Genomic DNA, 18,387 nt, shown 5'->3' with positions numbered 1-18,387 from the left:
CGCCACCAGGGAGGGCCAGAACAAAATTTTTAATTAAAAAAAAAAACCCTCGCCAAAAAAAAAAATGTACAAAATGATGTAAAAATAAACTGTAATATATGTATATATAAAAAAAGTCCTCGCAGGCTGGGTTTTGCTTTAAAGTGATGTTTTGGAAATGGCAAATATTTTAATTTTATACATTATGAAAGTATAGTTCAGATCCTTCTTGTAAAAGGCTGGACCAAGAAGATGATTTAAAAACAGCACATTTGTAATTGGCAAGATGATGAGACATAATAGAAAAAACAATATCAAGGTCTTAAGAGTAAAAGGTAGGAGAAAGTGTGGTATGAGTGTAACAGTCGAATTCACTTGACTTTAGATAAAATTCCCACTTGTATCTCAGAAAACCACATAAACTATGTGTTATTAATTTGTGCACACATCTGTATACAAAACATATGTCTGGTTTGTAATCATTTGATAGTGGGTATACATACTTGCATATTATCTATTCATTTTTCATTTCTACCACATATATTTGTAGAAATCACTGAGTAATGCCAGTTATTTTTAAAAAACAACTTTCAAATTTCTTTTTGTCCTTTTAGTAACACTGACTTCTAAAGTTAATTTCTTTTCCTCTTTAGTATTTGAGCTTTTCCTTTAAAAAATTCATGTACTATACTATTCATATGCTGCCTATTATTTAATTAGTTTTACTCACCCCTTTGACCCTCAATCGAATTTATCGGAGCCCGTAGAGATGACATTTACCCAGCCTAATGCTGTTTAGAAAGGCAAATATTGCAACTCCCTTTAATAATTCACACATTTGTTAAACAACTCTGATTCTCAATAAATTTTTCCTCATTTCTTAACTAAATCTCAAATGAGAAACAACCGACCTTGTCCAAAAATCAGTGATATTCTCCAAGTCTTTTACTTTTTTTCCTTTTATGTATTCTGTCCAAGATAATCCTTCACTGAAATGTGAAAATAAATAACACAAATGAACTTGCAAGAATCAACCTCCAGTCTTACAAAATTACTTTTCTCTCTGGTATTTCACATGTAGAGAATGAAGAGAGTGAGATCTCAGGCCAAACAGACTGTACTTTTAATTCCAGCTTTGACTAGTTCTGGGGTCATCCCAACTTTGTTCACGTTCAATTTTCTCATTTGGAAAATGGGAGAGTAATGGTTATTTCCTCAGGTTTTGAATGTAATGGTGATTCAATGAAATAATGTTTAGCATACTACGTGGCTCCTGTAAGCGCATCATTCTAATTTTTAGATAGTGACATGAAGGATACAGTATTGAATATTTAGTTTGGGGATAAAACATCTCACCAGAGAAATGAGCAGTTCTTGTTTACCACGCCTATGAGTGAATGAATAGAAAGTAGGGGGTGTTAACTTGTTAGTTCATTGTCAAACAAATCCTTTGCAAGCAGCTCACAGAACAATACAACACTCCAAAGGAAAACCAACTCTCCATATACAAACTACAATGCAGAATTCACCACGAAGTGTTATATAACGATACATACTTTTCTGGCGCTGACTGAACTACATCTATGATGCTATCTAAAGCCGAGTTTATTATTTTCCTTATTTTGTAGGGGAGGAAAACCAAACTCTGTAGAAGGTGACTAACTTGCCTTGGGCCACAAAGTACTTAAGGAGGTAGAACTCACTTTCTGTCACCAGTTCTTGGATTCTCCACACATGCTTCCCACAACAATGACAAAGATCTGAGTACAGTATGAGATCGGAGACAGGAAGGTGTTCGTTCGCACCAGCCTCTAGCCTCTTTGCTTGGAAAAGGTCCTGCAATAGGTAGACTAGGTTATTTTTTGTCCCTCTGGCCTCTATCTGTACAGAAATGTCTACAGATGGTAGGTGACATGGAGAACTCAGGGGAAGCAAGGAGCTGGCTGGGTTTTGAGGAGAGTTTTAATAGGAAGGGGGAGAGGCAAGGTTTAGGGGAGTGGCAAGACAGTAGGGAGACCATGTCTGCCCTGTTCTTGCTGCCAAGGAGGAACTTCCATGCCCACTGATTTGGAAGCATCTGCTCTCTGCTCAGGCAGCTTGTAGGTAATAAAAATCTGTGCTTTCTTGGAGAGCTCATATTTTTCCAGGATGTGTGGGAGTGAACATTTTCCATGGAATCTTTACCCAATTCAGCAATAAAGCGACATATAACTCAACAAAACAATGAACTGTGATGAGAACGGACATTTCTCCTGAGAAGATATCCAACATCCTTAGCCACGGGAGAAATGCCAATCCATATCTCTACAAGATACCACCTCACAATCACTGGGACGCCGAACTAAAAAGACTAGACAATAACAAGTGTTGGTGAGGTGTGGAGAATCTAGAATTCTCTTGCATTGCCGGTGGGATTATAAAATGGTGCGGCAGTTTTGGGAAACATTTTCTCCAAAAAGTTAAACACAGTGTTAACATTTGATCCTATAATTCTACTAGATACTCAAGAGAACTGGAACATATTTCCATACAAAAGCTCACATACTAATACCTGAGCAACATTATTCGTAAGAGCCAAAAGTGATAAGACAACCCAACTGTCTACCTACTGGTGAATGGATAAACAAAAAGTATAAGGTAAATCTGTACCCTGGAATATTATTTAGGCATTGACAACAAAGAAGTACTAGTACAGTGATGAAAACATGGTAAATGAAAAGAGTCAGACTCAACGGGAGACTTATTACAGGATTCCATTCCTATGTAGTGTCCAGAATAAGCAAATCCACAGAGACAGAAAGTAGATTAGTGGTTTCCACAGACTGGAGAGGAGAGGAATGGAGAGTGACGGCTAGTAGGTATGAGGTTTCTTTTTGGGGGTGATGGAGAGATTCTGGCATTAGATAGCTGTTATGCTTTCACAGATTTGTTAATATTCTAAAACCACAGAATTGTATACTTTAGAATGGTGATTTTTATCTAATCTGAATTATGGCTCAACAAACAAATCCTTATCCAAACTCTGGATAGCAACTAAAACTTAATCGAGGGTCAGTGCTAGAAACTGTGCAATGAGTCCTGTGGATTATAGATTTAATTTTCACCACAACCACAGGGCCATGTACCTATTACTGCCACCTCACAGAGAAGGAAACTGAGCCTCACAGAGAATCAATAGCTTGTCTCCAGTCACATGGGGCTTGACAGCAGGCAGCTGTGTTCACCACTGCCCAACAGTGTGCTGTGATGAGCATGGCCAACTTTGAACTTCCTGCCTTGATAACTGTAGGCACCAGGTTTTCCTTTGGTGGCTTTGGACCTTTTAGTATTTTGTTCTTTCAGGATTCTGCAACTGGATGTGTTATCAATATTAGCAACAGATCTGAGTGGTCCTCCAGCTCCCATTCTGTGAAGGACTTTGGTGAATGCAGTGTACATTCCTTGTTTGTTCAGTATAATTTACTGAATTAATTCTCCAATCTAAACTCTAATCAGCATTATCTCTCACTTTTTTTTTTTTAAACATTTTATTTAGGGCCTTCCCTGGTGGGGCAGCGGGTTAGGACACAGCACTGTAAGCTGGCCGTAGTGGCTTCAGTGCAAGTTCCATCCCTGCCCAGGAGGTGACCCACATGGTGCAGCAGACCTCTCCTGTTTCCCCCGCTGCTCCCCTCAGCAGTACTTTGTCCATCTGCCTGTTCGGCTCCTCACTCTGTCTCTGGTGAATCCTCTCACTGCCCCTGCACCTTTGGTCTGTACCCCCATCCTGTGAGACAGGAGAGGTCTGCCACGCCTTGTGGATCATCCCCAGGTGGGGATCGAACTCCGCACTGAAGCCGCCACAACTTGGCTTAGCTTTGTGGTACAGTGCTCCAACCCGCCACGCCACCAGGGCTCCATCTCTCACTTTTTAAGTGTTTACTAAAGTGTAGTAAACATTTGATTAGTGTCTCTTTTCCACTATACTACAAACTTCAGATAGCTCCCGTCCACTCTGCGAGCAGCAATGAAGGCACTCACGAAAACCAGTGATGGACTAAACACCAGCAGTGTAAGAAGACTTCTGCAATCTCCGAACCTCCCCTGTCTCCTGGCACCAAGGACAGGGTAGCTCCACTCCTGGATAGTGCTGTGCCTGTGGAAAGCCTCAGCTTCAGCTTGGGGGAAACCTTAGAGACGTCTCGAGAACATTTCGTCTGCGCTGCTCCACTCTGACTGGCACTTGGGCTCTCACTTCGTTTCTCGTCTCTGTGAGCCTCGTGATTGAGTAGCATTTCCCATTCACTCCCCCATGAGCCTAAAACATTTTCACCTGGCAAATCTACCGCCACCACCTCTGTGCTGAACATGTACATGGCAATCTCCCAAGCTATCACTACACAGAGTGGCACAGAAATGTGAAGTTCGCTGGTCTAGGTTCTGCAGTAAATAAAGTGAAGGAGAAACTACTAGATGTGCAATTCCTTGAGACTTCTGTCGCACATACATAAGTTTTTGTTACTATGCCTAGCACAGTACCTGGCACATACTAAAAGTTCACGACGTGTTTTTTGGGATGAGAACCCAAAATTCTTGCCGGAGGGGAGACAGACTCACGCTCCCTTCTGCCATCAGCTGATTCCCTGGCTCCACATAGATCTTCACTCAGTTTAGCAGAACGGGGTTTTGGATGTGGGCTGGAGTGTGCAAATTCCGAATATGCCTAACCAAAAGAGCAAAAGAGCTCCGTTTTTTTGTTTTTTTTTTTTCCATATCAGTAATGTTGATGCCATTTATTCACCTTTTTGGCTTAAAGATTAATCTTCAATGAAGATGATATTTAATTCTCCAATCTTACTGCAAACCACCAGTGGTCAGTTCTGTAGACACACTGCAGTGTCGTGTTCTCATTTCAATTCCTACCAGCACCCCAACTAGGCGCTCACCCACTTTCTGCCCACTTACTTTTCAGTGGCAGATCGGCCCATTTGGACTCTCCCAGTTACAACAGCATCTGGAAAATGATTCTAGTTCTGTTTCCAATATAGTCTTTTCAAAAATACTCAACCAGGGCCTACACCGTCATGGCCAATTTCAAATTCCAAAGAACTATTCCTTATCCTTAGACTATTCCTGACACCTATGACTTAGTCCGTATACTCAAATACCTACATGTTGACCTGAACATTCCAGACAAAAGCTCTTTTTGAATTTTTTTTTTTTTTTTTATGATTCCTGCCTCCAGTTGAAGGCTTGCCAGCTTCTGACTTGTCTACCGACCCTGATACCTCTTATGTGAGCTGTTTGCCTTGTGTTAAAGAGTTTTTGGTACACACCCCATCTCCATGGTAAAAAAAAATAAGTCAGGGTCCAGGACTTATACAACTTTGTGTCCTGTCACAACCAGACAGTGTTTCATATAGTCTGCACAACTGTGGTATTTACATCATTCTCTTTCTTTCATTATAATTCTTTTTTTTCACTTGCATACAAAGGAAAACCCATAACCTTTATTTATATCACAACAATATGACAGAGCTGATAAACTTCAGTGTTTAAAGTGCATACATACACTGCACGTGTACTGGACTCATAGAGTTGCTATTGGGAAATAATTAACTTTTAAAGAGAAAAGAGCATATGGTGACTAATGACTTTAGTTATCTGTAGTATCAATTAAGTTTAATAGGTAAAGAATGACAGGAAAACCTCACACACACCATTTAAAGGAGTCTTAGGCTCCCTCCATGGAATGCAAGTTTCTGTGGCTCCTAAAAATATTTATAGTTATCTTTTGGCTGTTTTTGAGTAGCAGTGACTGGTATTACAGGGATTCTCCTTTCGTGGGGATGAAAAATGAAGTCTGAAAGAATGTTCATTACCATCGGGGTATGAATTGACCAAACTGATTTTTCATCTGCCAAAATGTGTATACTGGCTTCTGTCTCATCTAGAGACCTTTGGAACTAAAAGTAATTGATCAAATTAGCTCAGCTATAATCCCCCCACTAGTTCTGTTACGATTGCAGCTTGTTAACCTTAGTCTACTGTTTATTTAAAACATGTGGATGACATCAAGGAAACCGCCCCTAGTTCATCAAAGCACCATGCAGACTATGAAAAATAATTTGGCTTCAAAACCACTTCGAGATACAGTCCTTTTTCTGCTCTGTATTAAAAGATAAGCTGCAAAACTTCAGTTCCTAGTCACTGGACTTTTACTCCAGCCAGCCCTCCTCCCGTGAAATGGAAGCACTTTCATGCCATTTAGAATCAAGCAAACAAAAAATATTAGACAAGTCTGCTTGAGTCCTAGCAAAATGCAGCTCATAGGAACTATTTTTGAATTTCCTCTTATCCTTTATTTGTCAAGCTTCTCCCCGGCCTCCCCCTCCTTCACTACAGCCTGGCAGATAATGCACAGCAAGGGATTTATGCTAGAATACGCCACAGGACTGGCAAGCAATTTGTCCTGGGTAGAGATTATTCTCCTTCCTGGTGTCCCAGTGTTTCCATATAAGGTCCACTTGCCTGGCTGGGGTTAGAAAGGTGGGGGCTGTTTGTTACACGGCACTTCCACATTGTGAGGAATGCTAACGCCGTGGCTCTGCTGGCCCAGTTCCAACACCATCCCACCGACACTTCTTTTCTAGCCTAAACATTAGCATCTATGAAGCCTAATTTTTAAACATCTGAGAATTCACTAAACTCAGCCTTGCTCTGGTACTGGGAGGGGTTAAAAATGGATAAAGTTATGATTCTAGTCCAAAAGAAATCAATAATTTAGTTCAGCATTTCCAAATCATTTTTAGAAACACTCATTCTAAGATGTGGTTCATGAAGAAAGGATTCCACATACAATGAAGTTTGATTTTCCTCTCTGAAAGTCACAACATACTTAAGGCTGTGAGAAATCTGAAGTGAAGAAGTAAATTTTATTTAGCCTAGAGATTATCAAGTTTATTTGCTCATGAATCACTTTTTTTTTTTAAAAAGATTTATTTATTTGTACATACAGAACTGGGGTACAGGCCAGAGGCTCAGGGGTGGTGAGAGGCTCCACCAGAGACAGAGTGGGGAGCAGAACAGGCAGATCGACAAAGTACACTGCTGAGGGAGCAGCGGGCGGGTCAGGAGAGGTCTGCCACACCATGTGGTCACCTCCGGGGCAGGCGGGAATCGAACTCATGCGGAAGTGGCTTTAGCTTCTCAGTGCTGTGCTTTAACCCGCTGCGCCACCAGGGAGGGCCATGAATCACTTTTTTAAACTACTACCTGTAAATATCCCATGAACTGTATTTTGGGAAATGCTGATTAGGATGTTTGAGGACAGGGATTATGCACTTTTTGGCATTACCCACAGATGCATACACAGAAGTTTTTAGAAGTGCTTGGCTAAAAGAATAGTCTGTCAGACTCAGGTGGTCAGAGCTGTGGTTCCAAAATTCCAACCCAGAGCTAGGTGGCTGTTGTCCCCAAAAGCAATTCTTGGGGAAAGTGTTACAAATCCCTGGGCTCTGTTCTTGGATTTTCTGATTCAAGAGATTTGAGGATGGGCCTGAGAATCTGCATTGAAACTTCCCAGGTGATTCTCAGTCATTGCTATTTTAGAAACCACTAGTTGATAGAAGAAGAAGAAGAAAAAAAGACACCCAAGTTGAGCATGGGGCATCCCTTAATAAAGGCTCTTCATTCCAGTGGCACAAGCTAAATGCCAGCTTTGAAAGTTATGTGTGACATAGTAACAGCCATATACCCCTGCAAGTAGGTCAATACCAGCACAAACAGAAACATTTCTAACTTACCACAAAGTCATGATGTTGAAACACTAGGATTTAGCCAAGAGAGAGTGAGAGTATTAATGATAATAATTACAAAACTACTCAATGTTGATCTCCCCCAACCCTCAAGTATGGATTAATCTTGCCATTAGCTGCATCACTGCTTTCTAGAATAGTTGGTGATAGGCAAAACTGGTGAAAGAGAGATTTGAAGTATGTTCGGAATGGTGTTATTTGCACTGTTTCTTAAGATTGCTACAATGAAATTGCTGGCCACACGTGACCATCTCAGACTATAAGAAGGTGGCTTAAAAACTCAGAAACTTGAGGGCCCTCCCTGGTGGCACAGTGGGTTGAAGCACAGCACTAGGAAGCTTAAGCCATTTCCGCATGAGTTCGACCCCTGCCTGCCCCAGAGGTGACCCACACAGCATGGCAGACCTCTCCTGACCAGCCCGCTGCTCCCCTCAGCAGTGTACTTTGTCCGTCTGCCTGTTCTGCTCTCCAATCTGTGTCTGATGAATCCTCTCACCCTCCGCATCTCTGGCCTGTACCCCAGTTCTGTATGAATAAATAAATAAATCTTAAAAAAAAAAAAAACACTTAGAAACTTGCTCCGGAAGTCTGACATGATGATCATTCCGTGTAACAAGACAAATAACATGAAAATTTTTATATTAGTAACGTGAATGCTAGAGAACAACACTAAAAATTTCCTTAAGATCATAAACTTTAGTGTGTCTCATAGCAAAGGCGATTTTTTAAATCTTGATCACACCTGCAATTTTTTTAAAAAAAGATTTAGTTATGCACACAAGAACTGGAGTACAGGCCAGAAGTGTGGGAGGGTGAAAGGATTCACCAGAGCAGAACAGGCAGATCTACTGAAATACACTGCTGAGGGGAGCAGCAGGTGAGTCAGGAGAGGTCTGCTGAGCCATGGGGGTCACCATCCTGGTTGGGGATCAAACTTGTGCTGCAGTGACTGCGGAAAGCTCCAGAGTGCTGGGCTTTAAGCCTTTGTGACACCAGGGAGGGCCCCTTAAAGAGTCTTTAAGATTCCTTCCCAAAGATGAATAAATAGGTGCATTTATAAGAATTGAACATTTAATGGCACCCTCATTGGTGTTACAATGGGTTAAAGCACTATGAAGCTAGCCTAGCTGCAGGTGCTTTAGCATGAGTTTGATCTCCAGCCAGGGAGGTTAGTTACCTCTCTTATCTCGCCTGCTGCTCCCCTCAGCAGTGTACTTAGTCAATCTGCCTGTCCTGCTCCTCAGTCTGTCTCTGGCGAAGCCTCTCACTGCTCCTGCACCTCTGGCCTGTACCCCAGTTCTGTATGAATAAATAAGTAAATCTTTTTAAAAAGAAGATCTTTATCTCAAATCGAAGTCATACCAACTCTAGTAAGTAGTTTTCATAAATGTCTCCCCTCCCTGCCCAATTCACGCTGACATGGTTGGTGACTGTTAAAATAGCATAGACAAACCATTCTTCTCTCAGTGATGACTGTTCTTTTCTACCTGTAATGAGAGAAATCTTTCCCCCTACTATCTTACAATTTGACTTTTGCGTTAATCACTGATCTAGAAGAAACTTCAGGGAAGTAGTTTATTTCATCCCAATAATTTAGCCTTTTAACTGATATCAAATTACTGTATGTAACACCACAAGGTTTCCAGTATCCTTATAAGACTTCAATTAATGTCGTATTTGCTGAGTGAATATTCAGCATTTCTGAGTAAATGGTGATAGTAGTGTTGGGGAAGGCAAAGAAACATGAATACCTGTTATTATTCTATCATTCTAGTTACATTTTGTGTCCCACAGATCAAGAGAAAGATGGAAAGTGCAACTGAAAAACTGAAGATGTTGAAATAGAAAGTAAGGGATCATGAAGGCGACCAGTGCTACCTGGAAGTTCAGTGTTAGTTTGACTTGGAAAAGCATGTGGTTTGCTGTTCTTGAAAGTGGGGAAGTGACTATGTATGATACAGTTGAGATATTTTCCTAATTGCCAACATAATAGATATACTGCCAAAAACTTACACAAAATGGTGTAAATTTAAAAAATAATAAAATCTTACTACCCAGTGGTAACTGTTATTTTAATGTTATGCATTTTGATTGCAAAAATTACCAAAACTTCCTTAAAACTTGGTTTCTCAACATACACTTTTGAAGGTTTCCTGTTAAATTTGCATTGGTGCTTTTGAAAGGTGGCTTATTTCATTGTAAGAGAGGTCACAGTCATTTATATAATACCTCTTTTTTTTTTTAAAGATTTATTTATTCATACAGAACTGGGGTACAGGCCAGAGGTACAGGGGCAGTGAGAGGATTCACCAGAGAGAGAATGGGGAACAGAACAGACAGATCGACGAAGTACACTGCTGGGGGGAGCAGCGGGCGGGTCAGGAGAGGTCTGCCGCACCATGTGGGTCACCTCCCTGGCCGGGGATCGAACTTGTGCTGCAGTGGCTGCAGCTAGCTTTGAAGTGCTGTGCTTTAACATGTTGTGCCACCAGGGAGGGTCCCTGTCAACATTTAATGTATTTATCTTTTACTTATTTCAAATTATTCATTATATTCCTTCCTTCCTTTTTAATTTTCATATATTGTCTCCCATAGCTTTTTCCCAGTTCACTTTATATTTTACATGTTGTTTTTATGGCAGAATTCTGAAATCTACTTTTTACAGAATCTGATTTGAGTTTTCCTAGGGAGTCCTGTTTGCTGCTGTTGTCCTTTCCTGATTCAATTTATGGAAACAAATCTAAAACCGTTAACAAAATATGGGAGTGCTTATCTAGGTTGAACAATAAACGTACTCCATATTTTGTAACTGCAAGCAGATGGTATTCTCTAAATATTTAGCTAATATTTAAAGTTTGAATTAAAACTCCCCTCCACACTGTATGTTATTATTAGATATGTACTTTTACACTTTTCCAATTTGTTTATAATTTATGTTCCTACATAAAGTATATACTTTTACATCATAGTCACTTGTGTAGGGTTCTACATAGGTGCAAACAGATATTTAAAAACTTGCAATTTGTACGATTCTGCATATATTCACACAGATACTTAAAGAATGGTTTAGCATTATCAGGGGGCATTACTGAGCTCTCAGAATGAATGAACCACAGACAGCCACACTGCCCTAAAGTGGGGATGGAGTGGAAGTCTGGTGCAAGCAGTGACTGCTCACAGAACTAACGTGTACTTTTTTTAAGCGTCATGAATCTGACTTTCTTATTTTGGTAACGAAAAGGTAGCTGAAAGGACAATTCAGCTGTGAGCCAAAGTAAGAGGATTTGGCGAATGCTTGCCAAATCCCATTTTACAATGACCCACTTGCAAAGCAAATAGTGATCTTGTTGCATCGCCCAGCGCCATGTGTTCAGTCAAATTTCCTCTGAAGAAATCATGAAATGAGCTGCCACCCACAATTCAAGTTGGTTGTACATTAGCCCCAGCATTTAATGAAAATGTAAAACCCAGGGGCCTAATTCTCCCTCCATGGGTCTGGATGTGCAAAGGGTGAATTGGATTGAAATAATTAAGGACAGATTGAGAAGGTTTGAAAAAACTAAACTGGGGATTAACTCAGACGCACTAAGAGTTGTTTAAATTCTTTGTGACCTTGTCTTATAAACACAGGCTGTTTTAGTAACCTTGTGTTTTGCAAAGTTGACTGGTGGACAAAGCATCTCCCTGTGAGGTAAGTTCCTAAGCATTCTGTCAAACTCAAGACCAAGCGAGGGAGAAACAGTATGCTTAATATTTGAATTATTACTTCGGAACATGTTACATTGACTCCTTAAGAGAAAAGGGGTTTTCACCCTCACATTTCTGATTCAGCTGGGGGTCATACATTTATTGCCACTTGGACTTTCCGAGACTCCAAGCTCATTTTGATTGCTGGTGCAAGGGTATAATATATTTTTGTAATTTGGCATTTGTTTATTATTATTGTCACTGAATCTGCACACTTGAATTTATTTTTAGTTAATGAGTGCTGGTGTACATGAGTGGGTCTCTCAGACGCCAACGGGAGACATCAAGACCCCAGTGTCAATTAAGAGCTGACTGATGTTTTTTGTACTTTTATTTTGGTGAATTTCATAGATTTGGGGGCAAATTTTGTCAGCATGCTAAGACAGGATCTTTTTGAGAGTATATGCAAGGCATTAGCAACTGGTAAAATGTAAGATACAAATGATTTGGGGGATCAAGTTTTTAAGAGAGATTAGAATGATGACAATCTTTTAACTTTATTATAAATTAATGCTTTGTTAATCGCAAAGTATGATCTATATGGTAACAGAATAAGAATTTAAGGAAATTGAAGAAGGTAAAAATTCTGATTCAGTAACTCTTTGATTGTGGATAGAGACGGCATTAGGTTTTCAGCAGGACTTAGTAGAATTGTGCAGCATAAGGACTAACTGTACAGTTATTATGTTTAAATTGGACCTCATGAGATTTTTGTGATGGTTTAATGGAGCTACACAAGATGTTTCTAGCATATTGTCTGGCTTGCAAAGAGTAGGCTCAAGAAATCTTACTTTCTGAAGTTAATAACCCACAAATTGTTAGTCCCACTTTACAGATGAAGTTTAGACATTCAGGAATTATCCCAATTCCCACGGTAAGTGATAGAAGCAAGATATAAACACAAGCTTGCTGATAGTCAACATGGTTATCTGAACTTTGTGATAGCTGGTAGAATATGTAAAATTAATTTAGGTGTAAGACAAACATCTTTTAAAATAAAAATAATGCATATATGTATCCATATTTACATGGCTTTATCATCCTGTTTGTGGGGATTTTATTTCAGTGGTCTAGTATCAGGAAAATCCTTATTCACTAAGAAAAGGTGCTGCACAAAGAAAATAACTGCGATACCTTTTGAAGCACCTTCAATTTTTTTGGTCTATGATTCTCTTTTTATAAAAGCATTTTTATTGGATTTCAAGTGGGTTGGTTACAAGCCACATATCATCATGTTTACCTTTTAAGACATGTAATTTGGTGTTTTCATTACATTCATAAAGTATGCTGATCACTACTAGTTAACTCCAGAACATTTTCATTATAGACATTAAGCAGATAATCCCGTCCCCACTCCACAGTCCCTGATTATTTTTTGTCCCTGTGGATTTACTTACTTTGGATATTTCTTTTGAATGGAATCAAACACTACGTGGCCTTTTGTGTCTGCATCTTTCACCTAGTACAATGTCATTAAGGCGCACCCTTTTTGTGACCAAATAATATTCCAAGGTGTGGCTATACCACATTTTGTTGATCTATACACCTGCTGATGAGTATTAAGATTACTTGCACTTTGGGGTTATTATGAATCATGTTGCTATGGACATCCTGGTACAAGTAATGTGAACCCTGTTTTTAAATCTCGGGTAACATACTAAGAAGGGGATTGCAGAATCATACAATAATGAAACATTAAACTGGAGGAAGTGCCAAACAGCTTTCCACAGCCATGAAACCATTTATATTCCCATTAGCAGTGCATGAGGGCTCCAATTTCTCTATATTCTCACCACTCATTATTTCCATTTTTTAAAAAGGTTTATTTACTTACTTATACAGAACTGGGGTATAGGCCAGACATGCAGGGTATGGGAGGATTCCCCAGAGACACAGTGGGGAGCAGAACAGGCAGACTGATGAAGTACATTGCTGAGGGGAACAGCATGTGAGACAGGAGAGGTCTGCCGCGCCACGTGGGTCACTTCTGGGGCCGGGGATAAAATTTGTACTGAAGTGGCTACCGCTAGCTTGCAGTGCTGCACTCTAACCCACTGCACCACCAGAGAGAGCCCTATTTTCCATTTTTTTATTTTAACCCTGATGAGGATGAAATGACATATGCATCCCTCTCAGTATGTATCTGAAAATATAATGATCACATCAAACCCATGGTATTATTTATTTTCCATCCATTGCAGTGAACCAATTTCTTCAATATACTCCTTATTTGAATCGAAAATAATAAAGTCATTTAGAGAAAACAGATACATTAATATATGGAGGAGATGTGAGTATAGCCTCAGTTTCTTCATTCATAATAAAAGAGGACATCACACTGTGAAGAGAATAAAACGGGCCAGTATTTGTAAAGTACTTAAAAGGCTGCCTGTGGCCCTCCCTGGTGGCACAGCAGGTTAAAGCACAGCACTAAGAAGCTAAAGCCACTTCCGCGTGAGTTCGATCCCCGCCTGCCCCGGAGGTGACCACATGGCACGGCAGACCTCTCCTGGCCCGCCCGCTGCTCCCCTCAGCAGTGTATACTTCCTTGATCTGCCTGTTCTGCTCCCCACTCTGTCCCTGGTGAATCCTCTCACCCCCCACATCTCTGGCCTGTACCCCAGTTCTGTATGAATAAATAAATAAATCTTTAAAAAAAAAAGTCATTGTGGCATTGAATTTCCCTGCTCACCTGGCTTGCATGATAATAGGTGCTGTAGAAGCCATGAATTTCCTCAGAGTGAGGATGACCTAGCAACCCAGGCACAGCAAGTCACTGCTGATTATTCTGTCACAGAAAAAGCCAAACTTTGTGCCAGCAGTGGCCTCCTTGAAAATGCTGGTAAAGAGTGAAAAACATCTGTGCCCACCCTTTCTTTGTTCCTGTCATCCTATCTTCCAAATAATTTCCCAGTTACTTAGCAGAGATTCAATTTTCCCTCTTTTTGGTAGGAAGTGTGCTTTTGAAACAGGGTGGTCCCCAGGAAAAGGGGACAACCGGGGTTCCCTGCCCCACCCAAAGAAGGGTGGAGCTGAGCAAAGAGAGAAGAATAATCTGGGGAGGAGACTGAAAAGGAAGGAAACAGGATGGAGCCAGAGGAGACCTGAGGGAGGCGCCTGGAGCAGAGACATGTGAAGAAACTGCAGTTGCTTCTTCTTGGTCCTGGACTGGTTGAAACAAAAGTGGGTGAGAGACCCATGGGGAGGTTTGACTATGGCAGCGTTAATCTTGATTTTGATTTTGCTCTTTTCCTCCCAGACTTGCCTGGCCATTTCTGACCCTTTCCTTGGGTCCCAGCCAGAAGGTGCTCTAGACTTGTGGCAGGCTTTCAGGCCTTGCTTTGGGCCAATCCCTTTTGGGTGGACTTTTACTTACAAGGGGATGGCTAACTTTGGGTGTTTGATTTAGAAACTATATTCTTTATGACTGCTGTATTGCACACTCATTGTATTAAAGTTCCTTTCCATTAAACTTCTTACATGTCTTGTCTTGATGCAGCAGATGGCAGAACTTATTTAGAATAGGCAGGTTTGGGGGTTCAGTGATGCCTCTCTCTCCTGCACTGTAACACTCTGACACTATGACAGAAAAATGATGGCTCACAAAATCTTTATAACGGGACTTGACCTAGAGAGGATCAACTACAGTAGCCACCTGACCTTTTGGGAAATGAAACATGATCAGTAACTCCCTTCTCTTTCCCAATTCGTTGTCTCACACCTGGATGGTACAACTGAAACAGTCATGACTTCAGTGGTCAGATAAAAGTGGTTGTTCTCCATTAGATCAAACATAGAGAACGGACTTGAGTAAAGCAAAGGAGTTAATGAAGAAAAATATTTCAGTGCTATATAAAACATTTTAATTTTCATTTACAGAATTATGAGCAGTGTAATGTTCTCTGCTCAGCAGTGCCACCACTGTTTTATGCCTCCTTACAGTTAATAACTTATTCTAGGTATTAAATCTGTCACATTCCTTTTACTTGGGCCTGCAGTGAAGAATTTACAGCGGGAGACCCAGAACTGACCCAGCAATTTGAAAACATAACACAGATATGAATCCAATTATTCTCCATCTAAATGCTGACACTTATGCCCTGCATCAATATGTGCCTTTTGGACAAGTCACATTTAATATCCAACTCATCAAAACCAATTCAGAAATCAAAGCAAAAGGATTATTTTACACCCACTTTCAGCATGGAGTTTGAACAACAATAACAACAAAAAAAGAGTGTGTGTCAGCCTGCTTTCTGTAATTCAGATACTGACATAAAACATATTTTTAAAAGTTGGTTAAAGAACAGAGTATGTGCTACCCCCTGGTATGCTGGTCTTTTTTCCCCCCTTCTTTCCCGACCATATTCCCCTTAAAAAAGAAAGAGTTGCTTGTACAAGTTCATAAAACAAAACAAATCACTTGTGCAGCAGGAATCTATCAGTGGCTTGCTGCTTGGGTCTCAGGGTGCCTGCCAAAAACAGCTCCGATCAGTTCTGTTTTTATTCTTTGTAAAATCAGCAACTGGAGCTGCTTAAAATGTTTTCCATATAAAAATGTAACTAGATCAAACAGTGGCCTTGGGAATGGGAGAAGGAGGGGCGCGGTGAGGGGAGATGCCTTTGGGGAAAAAATTTGATGGGAAGTTCAAGGGGTCGTATCATAAATAAAAATTACTTTTAACATGTGCATGATGAGGCATTTCAAGGTATACAACAGTGAGGGGGAGACAGTCTAGGCCTGGCTGAAAAGGGACAAACAGAAAGAATGTGAGTGCTTGCTTCACTCAAGGAAGAAAGGAGTCTTTCTCTGGCCCAGGAGTGGAAAGAGCTAGAAGAACTGGGAGATGAAGAGACGGCAGCCTCAGAACAGCAAACAGGCCTATGCTCAGAACACACTCACTTCCCTTCGTGAAGATTCGAGAGAAAATCAAAACACAGGAAGCAAGTGGGACTGTTAAGAGTTCAAGAAATGCCGACGAGACACAGAACCGTCCTTTACAGGACGGAAGGCCTTGTTTCTTATGTTTGATCAAAATCGAAGCCTTTGGGGATGTTTGGCTTCTAAAGGGCAATATGATAAAGAAGTGCCAGTTTACCCTTCTCAGGTAAACTGAGAAACAGGATCTTGGCTATCCAAAGTTTACTCTGTCTTTTTATTCTGGTATATCTCAATTACCAGAGACTAATTCCCAGACTACCCAAGTCACAAAAGGAGAAGGCCAACATAGTATTAGGAACACAGAATCTCTACAGCTTGAAGGAGAACAGATGAGAAAGCTTCCACACACACCAAAACTCCAAACGACGGGAAGAACAGTCCTCTCCCACTCTGCACACAAGCTTAGTATTTCTAGGTGTGCATATTTGACTCCATGGAAAAACAGTTGTGGAAAAACACCAACATCTATGCAGTGATTACTTTGCAGGGAAGTAGTGGGATTATAGAGCCCGGAGAGGGCTTTGCAGTACTACTTAAGCAAACTCTTCCAGACAGTAAAATAACAAGCCCTCAGGCACAGGCCAGGGAGATTGAACAACTGTTAGTATTTTGTCATCTTTGTTCCAAAGTCCCTTCCCTCATTTGGTTTTTTAAGCAATAAACCATTAGCAATACGACAGTGCACTGATTTGTGTTTTCTGAAAATGTGCTTGGAATTCACTGTAGGTTGCTTAGACAATAGTCCAGCTTCCACCAGGGGCACCTCACCCCCTTTGTGAAGGGTTACACCCAAGCTCAACTCCCTTCCCCCACCCTGATGGTCTCACACCCTGGCAGGGGGTTGGCTCATTTCCATGGGCTGCAGGATACTCAAGGACAGCTCATGTTCTGAGATGACACTGTAGCCCACAGACATTCCGAACCCCAACACCCTGGCACTAGGCACCATGTACCCCGCATGGCCCCTCACCGCCCCCCATGCCATAGCTTTCTTGAGCTGCAATGTAAAAAGGCATAAAAAACGAGAGAGCACTGCCTTCCACGACCCGGCCTATAGATCCAGACACTCACCTCTGTGGGGCAGTGGAAAGAGGGAACTTGGTATCTTCTTTCTTGCTGATCCTGGTTATCCCCACATCAAGGTTCTCTTTGCTCAGCTCTACTCTCCATCTATTCCAGGTGACACTGTAGTAGAATTGGGTCTGCATCCTCTTACAGGGCAGGTGGTTATCCAAAGTGACTCACCTAACAAGGCAGATAAATTCCATGAAACACTCTGTACCCCTTTCTAGAACCCTCCCCACTCTCAGGCAAAACACCCTGAGGTACACGTGTGCTCTTGTTTATATAGTTCTAGTGCATATAATGCTTTTAGATGCTACCAGCCAATTGCTTTGAGTTAAAAAATGTATTAGTGGCTTAAGCTCTGCAAGTTGCTTTTTTCATTCATCATTGTATGTCTAAGATTGCTCCCTGTTAGTTTTGCATTTCACTAAATCTGAATTCTCTGTTTTTTAAAAAAAAGTTTAATGTATTAATATTTATTTAGATTGTTGATACTGATGATGATGGTGTTTCACATCCCCTCTCAATTTTTATTCTTTGACTCACTTCTCTTTTTCGGTCTTGACTTATGAATGTTCTTTTTTTTTAGTCTGCTGTTTCAGAACTAAACCCAAATTTACTAAGTGCATACTTAATAGATCCTAAATCTCTAAGTGCATATTTAATATGGATATGTTAATGATAGGACCTTAGACCATTTTATTCTGTTTACCTCTCTCCTATTTCTCATGTATTGTAGTATTTTAGTATCCCTACTTTTAATAATCAATATTTATATTTGAAGCACATTATAATTTTCTTTGCTTACTGTTGTTCTTGTAATTCATCTTTTACTTCTGGGTTAAGTGGTTTTTGTTT

General features: G+C 40.6%; 1 long non-coding RNA gene across 1 annotated transcript in view; it reads right to left on the bottom strand.

Annotated features, from left to right (window-relative positions):
* The window catches only part of LOC105853914, a 148,490-nt gene that overhangs the window by 30,330 nt on the left and 99,773 nt on the right, over positions 1–18,387 (bottom strand). The window contains exon 3 of the long non-coding RNA XR_001145655.1: positions 17,536–17,709. This is a non-coding gene — a long non-coding RNA (uncharacterized LOC105853914). The remainder of the gene's footprint in view (positions 1–17,535; positions 17,710–18,387) is intronic.

Source organism: Condylura cristata, unplaced genomic scaffold (genome assembly GCF_000260355.1).
Source record: "Condylura cristata isolate star-nosed mole 26May11 unplaced genomic scaffold, ConCri1.0 scaffold00021, whole genome shotgun sequence".
Lineage (NCBI taxonomy): Eukaryota > Metazoa > Chordata > Mammalia > Eulipotyphla > Talpidae > Condylura > Condylura cristata.
The sequence above is the reverse complement of the archived record's forward strand: the minus strand, read 5'-3'. Positions and strand labels throughout refer to the sequence as shown.